The sequence below is a fragment of the Camellia sinensis genome, chromosome 6, assembly GCF_055761805.1.
Source record: "Camellia sinensis isolate YWXY chromosome 6, ASM5576180v1, whole genome shotgun sequence".
Classification (NCBI taxonomy): domain Eukaryota; kingdom Viridiplantae; phylum Streptophyta; class Magnoliopsida; order Ericales; family Theaceae; genus Camellia; species Camellia sinensis.
Genome location: NC_138966.1, coordinates 103,895,687 through 103,907,002, shown reverse-complemented (window position 1 = coordinate 103,907,002; position 11,316 = coordinate 103,895,687). Strand labels below are relative to the sequence as shown.

The following is an 11,316-nucleotide window of genomic DNA, read 5'->3' as shown; positions in this document are numbered from 1 at the left end:
TCAACTTCTTTCTAACGTTTTAATCATTAGATTTGCTTGCATTTACGGTGCAATTTTTTTTTTTTTAATTAAATAGCCATAGCCATCAAGTTAAAAAAATTACAAAGACATAAAAGTTACGAGGCGCATAGAAAATGAAGGGTAGTCCTTATATAAATTTATTGTGATCTGGAGAGTTTATTTTCTACGCTGGAGATGGTAGGGTAGTGGTAGAGGTGACACCGACACGGGGGATGGCAGAAGGTGGTTGAGGTGGGTGGAGTTAAGGTCGGAATTAATTAGGATCTTCAAAGAAGAATAAAATTTAAATTTAAGAATGAGGTGTTTAAAGAAATAGAGAGCTCAATCATATTTTTGAGATACATTTAGAGGCACCCTAGCATAATCAAAATGGAACTTATGCATGGCTGGGGAGGTGGAGATTAGTGGAAGTGGATGTTTTGAGGATTGATGTTTTCAGAGATACTTCTTGCAAGGAATATAATAAAATTAATAGGGTAATTACTAATAAGTTATAATAGTGGATTTAATTCTCATCAAGTTCTATTAAAATAAGTCATAATAAAATCGTCGTTAAAAATAATTTTTTGTGACGATTTTTTTTACATGTCGCTAAAAATTGACAATTAGTGACTTTTTGTCAAGATTTTTATAAATTTGTACTAAAATTTATAGTTAGTGATATTTTTTTATGACAATTTTTTAGATTGTCGCTAACAGTTAATGATTTTTTTAAACTATTGCTAAAATTTATAATTAGTGACATTTTTTGCAATAATTTTTAAACGGTCATTGAGAATTAATAATTAGTGACCTTTTTTTAATACTCTTCCAGATAATTGGGTTACAGTCAATGAAAATTATGTTCATCCATACCAATCTGATAGTAATGATGTCCGACAAATCCAACAATATGATGATGGTTCAGTCCACATACGTTTCAATCGCCAAAATAATAGTCAATGTTCTCGTAATAGTACCTCCAGTATTTCCACTGGCGACGATGAAATTTTTAGTACACCTCTATTTACTAGAAAAAATAGAAAACTTCACCTCTGTTAACCTTCACATACTGCCAATAGTAAGTTAAAAGGCATAGATAATTCTTTTATATCTCAAATAAATAAACCAGTGTATTCAATCCACACACATCTTCATGAAAAAGATGCTACATCTCAAGATGCACCTACTCAAACTAATTTTGAAGTAGTTCTTCCTGTTAATCCACAGTTATTAAGTAAACTTTTTACTTCAGATCTTAATCTGCTTCATGCTGAATTTAAATCCAAAGATAATAAATTAAACCGACATACTTATTGGAATACTTACAATAACCAACAACAATCCAAAATCACTAAGAAATGGTATAAGTTCATGATTGAAATTGGTGCTGAAATTAATTTATTTGATCATCTAAAACATTATTACCAAAAAGTAAATACTATTACCAAAACGAAATGGCGAACTTCCCCTAATACTATCGTTTCTTCAAGTCATCCTCCCCGCGAAACTATACTCATTGAACATAAAGGTTCCTTCTTACATGCTTCTTCATTCAAGCTTCCCGGTGATGAATCTAAAAAAACGTCATTAATTATCATAGAACTTAGAACCTATTAGACAATAAATTCACATATTAAGACCTATATTCAAGCTTCCATATTGAAATTCTATACACAAATTTTATATTAAAATTATATCTATTTATATGACTATTTTTTGCATTTTGTTTAGTTGGTATGGCCAAAAACAAAAAAAAATATAATGGCCTTTACATTGCCTAGGTGGATTGATATGTATAATGTATGCAACTAAAAGATTGTGCCGTCCCTTAGATAGACCTTTGTTTGCTAAGTATTAAAATAGTTGTTATCTTTAGGGAATTTTTTTATGTGAAATTTTTAATTTTAGGTCCTAGACTCGAATTAAAAAAAAAAAGAAATCAATTTTGAAAATGACCTAATATGCCCATATGACATGATATAATTAGACAAAATGCCAAATATTCGAGTTTGTTTATTTGTTTGTTTCTTTTAACAGAGCTCGAAATGATCACAAAAAATGCTTTGGTTTGAGTCTCTTGCTTGGTATCCGGTCCATGGGACACTTAACATCGTTGTCGGGAATGCCACTCTCTTATGTGTGTCCAGATCTAACCATAAGATAATGGGTAATAATGTTAGAAATATCAAATTTTTACAAAATAAATTATTAAATATCTTATATGGGTATGAAACCTGTAATTTTTGATAAAAAATTTGGAACCTATAATATTTTCCTAAGATAATTAGTAGGCATCAGCTCTGAAGAAAAAGTTGAAAATGAAGAGAAATGAAACCTAAGATCTCTTAGTTTGCATGAGAGCCCTAGGAGGAACTTAAGGGTTCGCCCCCTTAATTTATGAGTATTTTCACAAAGTTTATAGAATGATCTTTTTATTTTAAAGTTTATTATTGGTTTCTCGCAATATAAATTGCAAGTTTGTCCGATCGTTAACTTTAAAATCTTAAGATTAGTTGAGTTACGCGTAAGTTAACCTGAATACTCAATTTTTAAAATATATATATATATATATATATGTCATGATCCGAACTATTCACATATTACTTTTTGATTGGCAACTATTCACATATTACTTAATAGGATCAATTATATTAATTTGACATGTAAATGTCATTTATTATATTTTTATTCTAAAAATTCTAAAGGTATTTTTTTATTTATATGAATTAATATTATTAACCAATAAGATGCATTAAAATGATAGTCTAATAATAAATTGTACATTAAGACCTTAATTTTTTGGATTACACCGAGATACTTATTATATAGAGCAAAAATTATTCGAAACAATTGAGATTTTTTTACCCAAATAACTTTTTTTTTGTTTGCTACACCTCAACTTGATTGATAATCTTGTCAGTATGTTGTTTTCTGTTTACAAAAAATAGAAAATAAGTTTTTTTTTTTGTAAAAAAATTTAAAACAAAAATTTGTTTGATTTACAAAAATATTTTAAAAAAAATAAAAATAAAAATAAAAATAAAGAAGCATGTTTTCTGAGTTGCCAGAAATGGTGTTTGGAGGTGAAAGGTGGCCATCGGAGTTGGTAGCCAAAGTGTCACAGGTGGTCGGCGGCCAGTGGTGGCCGGCGGTGGATAGGTATGGAGGAGAGGAGAGAGTTTAATGTTTGGGAGTATTAAAAAGGGAAAATTAAGGAGAGCACTAATGAGGTGGCTCCTCTTTGATGTGATGTTTGTCTCTTTTGTTTTATTTTTTATTTTTTATTTTTTATTTTTTATTTTACATTTTTCACCTCATTAGAGCTTTTAGTGGTGTATTTTTTACTGGTCTAAATCACTTCTGTTTTATAAACAAGTAAAAATACTCTTTTTTTTTATTTTAAAAATTTTAAAATCAATTTTACTTTTGTTAAAAAAAAAATACTAAATCATTTTTTGTTTTCAGTTAAAAAAAAAAAAGTGAAAACGAAAATAAAAAAAATAGAAAAGAAAAGTGTTAACAAACAATAAAAAATTCCAACTTTTTTTTTTGGGTAAGTAAAAAATTCCAACTTCAACCCTGGATATAAATGAGAAACATGGGAACAGCAGAGAGATATAGAAGCATTCATAAAGGCATAGAAGAATCAAAAACACAAAAACAAAAGCCAAAAAAAAAAAGTGGGTTTCATTCAAGACAAAGGTCTGAGCTATTCACGTTTGTGACAGAGGCCTTCTTCAATTGACCTTTGCCAGTGGTAGAGTGTGTTCTTCAACTTCAACTTCATCTAATGTTCCCAAGTGCCTGTCCACGTGAACTCCCTCATTTCTCTCCTATCCACTTATTATAATAACCCCCTTTTTTCACTTAAAAAGTACATATAGTCTAAAGTGTCGTTTGACAAGTGACTGTTTTAGTTTAAAAGTCAAAAAATTATTAAAAAATTAAAAAGTCAACAACTTATATTAAAAAGTCAAAGATTCATTTTTCTCCTTACTTTTTGCACATTTTTTCATAAAAAGTTAAAAAGTTATCCCAAACATACTAATTTTTTTTACCTCATATTTTAGCCAAAAAATTACTAAAATAGCCTATTTCCAAACGAGACCTAAGTGTACAAAAAGTACCAGATACACACTTTATAGATGTATGATATAATATTTGTAATTATAGATATAAAAACTTTGTTTGCAACTGTAAATGTTGAACACATTGAGTCACATTTATGTCCTAATCAAATTAAACCAAACCATATCTAAAATCTCATCGGTCATATTTGTGTCTTATTTAATGAAATTCTTTCTTTATGTATAACACAACTAATTTCCATATACATTCCTACGTCCAAGTTGGCTAAAAAGCTAACCTATTAGCTAAAAATAATAAGGCTTATTTTAGAAATTAGCTTTTTAATAATTTTTTTATTTTTTATAAAAATATATGTAAAAAAGTTGAGAAAATTAAATAATTAAGTAGTTTTTTGACTTTTAGCTAAATGGTGGATTCCCAAATAGGCATACATCTACCAAAAAAAATAAAATAAAAATTTAATGCTAAAAAAATTAGTTATTTTGGTATATTACTAGTTTCTTCTTTTTTTAATGACTTTTTAAAGTGGTTAATTTTTATTTTTATTTTTTGCAAAAATTGAGTATTGTTTAGTCAAAAGACTTTTTAGTTAGTGCCAAAGAAATCCTAATACATATTGTCATCATATCATTTTGTTATAAATGACATTCTATCTTCAAAACTTCTGTCGTCCGTGTTTTAAAATTTTCACTACATCATATGGTTGAGATTGTATTGAGAATAGTGATTTCAAAATATAAGATCCTAAATCATTTTCATGGGTTTGAATATATGAAGTTGGGTCCACGAAAAATTATGTCATACAAGTATTAGATGCGTTTACAATACGGGTACCAGTAGATGCACAATGAGTAAATATGCATTTGATACTTTTAAAAATAAAGAATGTTGGGTACAACATGAGTACACAGTATGTAATTTTGTGGGTATGCCAAGGTATAAATATATATTTAAAAAATATATATAATGGTACTGGAGTAAATATATGATCTCTTATACCAAAAAATAAAAGTATTTATGCAATTGTCACAATTTTGAAATAACATTCTTTAGACTTCTATTTATATTTCTACTTTTATGAAAATACATTCTATGAGGTTTGGATTTAATACATATCACTCTCTGATGTTTGGAAGATTACACTAACCTCCTGTCATTGTAATTATTTAGACGGAATAAAGACATTGAACTCATGCACTCTCTCTTTTTTTTTTTTTTTTGCTTTACGTTCTCTTTTTTTTTTCCCATTTCCTTTATCTTTTTTTTTTTAATGTAATTTCCTCTGTTTTTTTATTAGGAGTTGTTACCTTTTATATAAATAGGAGGGTTTGTGAAATGAGACTATTAACAATCGGGATGAGAATGTAATTTCTAAAACGTCAAGGAATGGATAGTAATTGGACCAAAGTTCAAGGAGTGTCAATATAATTTACCCCAATTTTTGCTTTTGTCATATCAACCTACCAATGGCATAATCGTATATCAGTGCATCGATCCGTACCCATATCTGTAGTACCTGTGCTTATAGTAAAAATTGTTTGTATGTAGTAATGTGAAAGTTTAAAACCTGAAAGAAATTTTGATGGCTGACCAAAACATGTGAAACCCTTCAAAATGTGGCCATGGATCATGTGAAGTACTGCATCAAATGTACATCCTAACATTTAAAACCAGCCCCCCTCTCCTTTTTTATTTTTTATTTAATTTCCCATATATACGTATATATATATGGTTTAACTTTGTCCATTGATCACATTTAGGGATGGCAATGGATAACCTACCCTGTGGGTATCCATGGAGACCCAACCCAAATACATGGGTTTTCCCCTCTTTTTCTTATCCATTGGGTAGGGTAGGTGATATTCTTTAAATATCCACAGGGGATGGGTTGGGGATGGGTACCCACTAATTTCCCCATATGTTTTTTTTTTTTTTTTTTTTTTTTTTTTTTTTTTTTTTAAGATTCACAACTAAAACTAAATATACATTCAAACTTTTTTCCTTTTTTTTTTTATTTATTTTTTCAGGTTCACAACCAATTTTTTTTTTTTTTTTTTTTTAAGATCCATAACCAAAGCTAAATATACCTCCAATCTTTTTTTTTTTTTTTTGTAACAAACATAGATTTCACAGTGAAAGCTAAACAAGAGTCTTGAGGGTGAAAGCGAAGATTTCACAGTGATTTCCAATCTTTGTTTTTTTCCAATCTTTTATAGATTTCATAGATTTCCCATATGTTTGTTTTTTTTTGTAACAAACATAGATTTCCAATCTTTTAACAAACATAGATTTCACAGTGAAAGCTAAACAAGACTCTTGTTTAACTTTGGTTGGAGGTATATTTAGCTTTCACATTTTTTGTAACCACATGAACAGACAAACACTGAAAGAGGAAATCTATGTTTGTTACGAAATGTGAAAGCGAAGTCCGTATTAAAAAAGAAAGAAAAAAGATTGAAGGTATATTTAACTTTTGTTGTGAACCTTAAAAAAATAAATAAATAAAAAATAAAAAAAATAAAAAAAAAATTGTTAACATTAAATATATTTAAAAAGAAAGAAAAAAGATTGAAGGTATATTTAGTTTTTGTTGTGAACCTTAAAAAAAAATAAAAAAAAATAAAAAAAAAAAAAAAAAAGTGGTTGTTAACATTAAATATAAAAAATAAAAATGGGGATTAAAGTGGGTTGGGGAAAATCCATACCCATTAAAAAATGGGGAGGGTAGTACCCATGGGAAATGGGGAATGGAGAATGGGGAAAATTTATTATAGGGGAATGGGGATGGGGAATTAATATCCACCCCATTGCCCCCCATTGCCATTCCTAATCACATTCCCTCCCAAACTCTTCTCTTTCTTGGTTTTGAAAATGTGTTGTACTTTCCCTTCCTAATGTAACAACACATCTTCAAAAGGTTCTTCAACTTTTGTGTGTGCTTTGCTTCAACAACATATACAAATAGAGAGAAAGAGAAAGAGAAAGAGATAGAGAGAGAGAGAGATATGAAGAACATGAACACCTTGTTCACCATTGCTATCCTCATCATGGTGCTAACAGTTGCTAAAAGCCTCAGGCCTCATCATTGTAAGCACATTTTGTCTTTGAAATTATGATTTTTCATTCTTACTAACCCTCTCTCTCTCTTTCTCTCTCTCTCTCTATATATATATATATGTATATGTGTACTTGCATTTAATGGTTTTATTTTTTACTTAGATATATCAGGAAACTTTAATGGAAAAGGTACCTATAGTGGAGATGGAAGTCACATGTACCCCGAGGTTTGTTTTCCAAAATGCCCTTTTGTTGTTTATAGTGGACAATAATACATTTACTAGTATTTTGTACTACCACAAACAAAATTCAATACAAATATATATATATATATATATATATATATATATAAATATTTTTTACATTAAAAAAAAAAATTCTGCCTAAACAGAATTTAAAACCAAAACATAATTCATTATAGACTCCAACCCATATGAGAAAATTATTATGTAGTTACAGAAAATTGTTAGTCATTTATATGAGTTACTTACAATTATTTATTTATTTATTATTTTGAGAGTTTGTGTTAGATTATTTAATACAGTTTTTACTTACAGTTTGTTAGATAAAAATAGTTTAGTAAGTTAATTATTTGGAAGCTGAGTTACAGATGTTTTTAACTTGTGTTTTTTTTATTATCAACTTTTAACATACAATAAATTATACCAAATAGACACATTATCTATTTGGAACTCCTGATAAATAATATTTCCCACTTATTTAACAAAAATGGTTAGCAATGTCACATCCATAAAGTTTTCTACTATGTCATTGGTTGCGAGCACTTGCATAATCAATAATACAAAATATTTCAAAATTACTGAATAATTATTCATATGTTGTATGGCTTTAATACTCTAGTGCTAATTTACTTTCACATGTGTGTGTGTGTTTTGTTAATAATCTCAGAATGAAGCAAAGGTAGTAGAGCTTGGGATGGAACTATACCCAACTGGTTCAAGCTTGCCAGACTGTTCCCATGCATGTGGACCATGCTTTCCATGCAAGAGGGTGATGGTTAGCTTCCAGTGTGCCACTGAGTCCTGCCCTATTGTTTACAGGTGCATGTGCAAAGGGAAATACTACCATGTTCCTTCCAATTGACAATGCCCAACAAACACGGTTTTAAATAACAGTATACGCGTCAGCATTCGCCGTTTTCAAATTCTTAAAAGATGTAATGGAATTAATGGATTAGTGTTGTTGCTGTTTTGTAGTGATGAATTCTAGTTTGTGTGTTAGTTTGTATCTCAGAAAAGAAAAAAAAAATGAAGTGTTAGTAAGAGAGATTTTAGTGTGAGCTTCCCCTTTTGTCCAATTGGGAAGTTTGTAAATTGTAGTACGATAGTACGAATTTTGCTAGTTTGGTTAGTAGGAGGACAAATAGAATGTGTTCTTTTTTTTGCTAAAATGCTTGATCAAAATTCCTGGAGATTTTAATTACTTATTCAATTTTATGGGATTGAAAGTAGAAGATTATTTTGTCTTTAGTCTATAAAAAATGATTTTTTTAAATTTTTTTTTATAATTTTATAAATTTAATCACAATCAATTAATACCATTACACTAATAAACAAACGAATGAATATCTTCTACTCAATAACAACATACTAATATATAATTATATCATTCAATCGGATAATACTCGTAATCTCAGTCAACTTATCCGTAAAACAGACATTGTAATTAGTTACAGTTGTCAACTTAACATATAAGTCCTATACCCAATTTTTAAATTGATTATTACAAAACAGACTCTAAGTATTTATTTTTATTTTTTTGTGCAATTTCGTATAATCATAAATTTTTATAGCGTTTATTGTGTAATCTAAACATTATTTTAAAGTCTCCCATTTCATCTCTTGATGTATGATGTATAAGATATGTTTCAAAATTCGTGTGAGAGTTTAACAAGATTGTATATTATTTATGACATCAAGTTTTATGTGAAATATACAATACAATTAAGCTTCAACAAAATCCTTGAAAATTTAATATCTAAACTATATTCCCATTAAATAAATATATGAAAATACAAAGAAAAGTTGGGCTGTAGTATTATTATGAAATGTCTATATAAAAGTACTATATAAGAGTATTTGATTCCCTTACCTAATAAGTGGATCCGTGGCGCAATGGTAGCGCGTCTGACTCCAGATCAGAAGGTTGCGTGTTCGATTCACGTCGGGTTCAATTTTCTATTGTTTTGGGACATCTTTTTATTTTAAGACAAATTACATATACTTCCCTTGAGGTTTAACTAAATTATAAATACTTTCCTGAGGTTTCAGAAATTACAGATATTCCTCTGAGTTCATAACAATTTGCCCTTTAATTTATTATGCAAATAGTCTCATGGGATATTTATAATTTTGCTAAACCTCGAGGGTATATGTAATTTGCCCTTTATTTTATGATTTTGAATAAATTATAAATACATTATCGAGATTTAATTAAAAAAAAAATTATCCTTAGTAATTTAAAAAATTACAAGTACCCACTTGTTAGAATTTTTTTTTTAATAGAATTAAACTTTTAACTGCATCCAATACATAATAAAATTATTTAAATTATTAATTAAAATATATTTAAGATATTATTAAAAATGATTAATTGATTTAATGAGTTATTAATAAAATGATTTATTTGCTATAAAATTAAAATTTAAAAGGGTGTAATATAATTTTAAAAATTACAAGAAACAATTTATATTTTAAACAAATTATATTTATAATTCATCTATTTTTTTTTTTCATTTTTATTTTTTCAAAAAAATTTCAAGAATCTGATTACTAACTTAAAACCAGATAGCTGTAGCCTATAATCTCTTTCTCTCTCTAGCTTAGTATGCAGATATGACTGTTTTATTTTATTTTATTTTTTCATTTTATGAAAAAATTTTTTTTTGATTGGCAAACTACTTTTGAATAGTGATTTAGAAAAAATTTCTGAAAATAAAAAATAATTTTCAAAGTTTTGAAAATTGTTTAACTGAAGGTGTTTTCGAACTTTGCATTAATTTGTTTTTGAAAACGTGAAAATGACTAATGAAAAATGAAAACGTAAAAAGATCAACGCAACCAAACACTTTGGTTTTGTTCGGCAATATTTATAATTTATTATTTTTTGTTATAAAAAATATTAAATACGTTTTATGTTTATTTTTTATAAACATGTTTTGAATACAAGTGAAAGGAGTTACTAGTAAGAGGTAATAGTCGAAGATAATTGTCGACGGTTGCAGATAGTCACTAAAGGTGATTGTCATCAATGGGTGGTGGTTTGTGGAGGTCACATGGTTGTCAGTTGAAGGAGGTGATAGTTGAAAATGGTTATCGACGATTGGAGGTAGTGACCAGTAATTAAAGGTGATGGCCCAAAGAGATGGTGATTATTTATAAGAGGTGATGGTTGAAGGTGATTGTTTAAGGAGGTCACCAATAATAATGGTCCGATGGCCCGTGATAGTGATGAGTAGGGAGGGAATTGTGACGGGAGTAAAAACATTCTAAATAGATAATTTATAGTTCTTTGTATCACTTTCATTGACATTTTTTTGATCATCAGCAAAAAATAATTAACCAAATCCCCAAACCTAAATTAATTTTCCTTCAGTTGGAATGTATCCAATGCTTTCAAGTTTTTGTCAGCTCCCTTACCGACACTGGAATTGATGTAAATAAATGGTAGAACCAACCCAAATTGGATAAAGTTATAATTTTAAGGCAGTAGAGGGGCTGTTTGGGAAGATGGTTTGTAGATAGTTACAAAAAATAAAATAGGTTATTTTAGTCAAAACAAACAAAATATCACATTCAACTCATAATTATTACACTCTTCTCTTACAAAAAAAGTAAAAAAAGTTAAAAAGTCAAAAAGTCATTCTCAAATAAAGCTTTTTAGCCCAGGCTAAAATAGCCAAAAAAATCAAAAAATAAAGAAGTCAACCCACTTCCCAAATCAACCCAGAGTGTTGTTCAGGCTGTGGGCTCACTATGAGTACTGATTTGATAATTTAAATTTGTTTATTTTTTAGATCGTAATGCGTAGATTATCTATAAAAAAAATTAAATCAATTTGATAATCATAAATATATTATTACATTTATTTGCAAAAAAACAAATGTCAAATATTATTTGAAAATTAATCCATTCATTCTTTAGGATA

General features: G+C 28.2%; 1 non-coding gene across 1 annotated transcript; it reads left to right on the top strand.

Annotated features, from left to right (window-relative positions):
• Positions 1-9,270: 9,270 nt before the first annotated feature.
• Positions 9,271-9,342, top strand: TRNAW-CCA (transfer RNA tryptophan (anticodon CCA)). The gene has a single exon. It is a non-coding gene; the product is annotated as a tRNA-Trp (tRNA).
• The last annotated feature ends 1,974 nt before the right edge of the window (positions 9,343-11,316 follow it).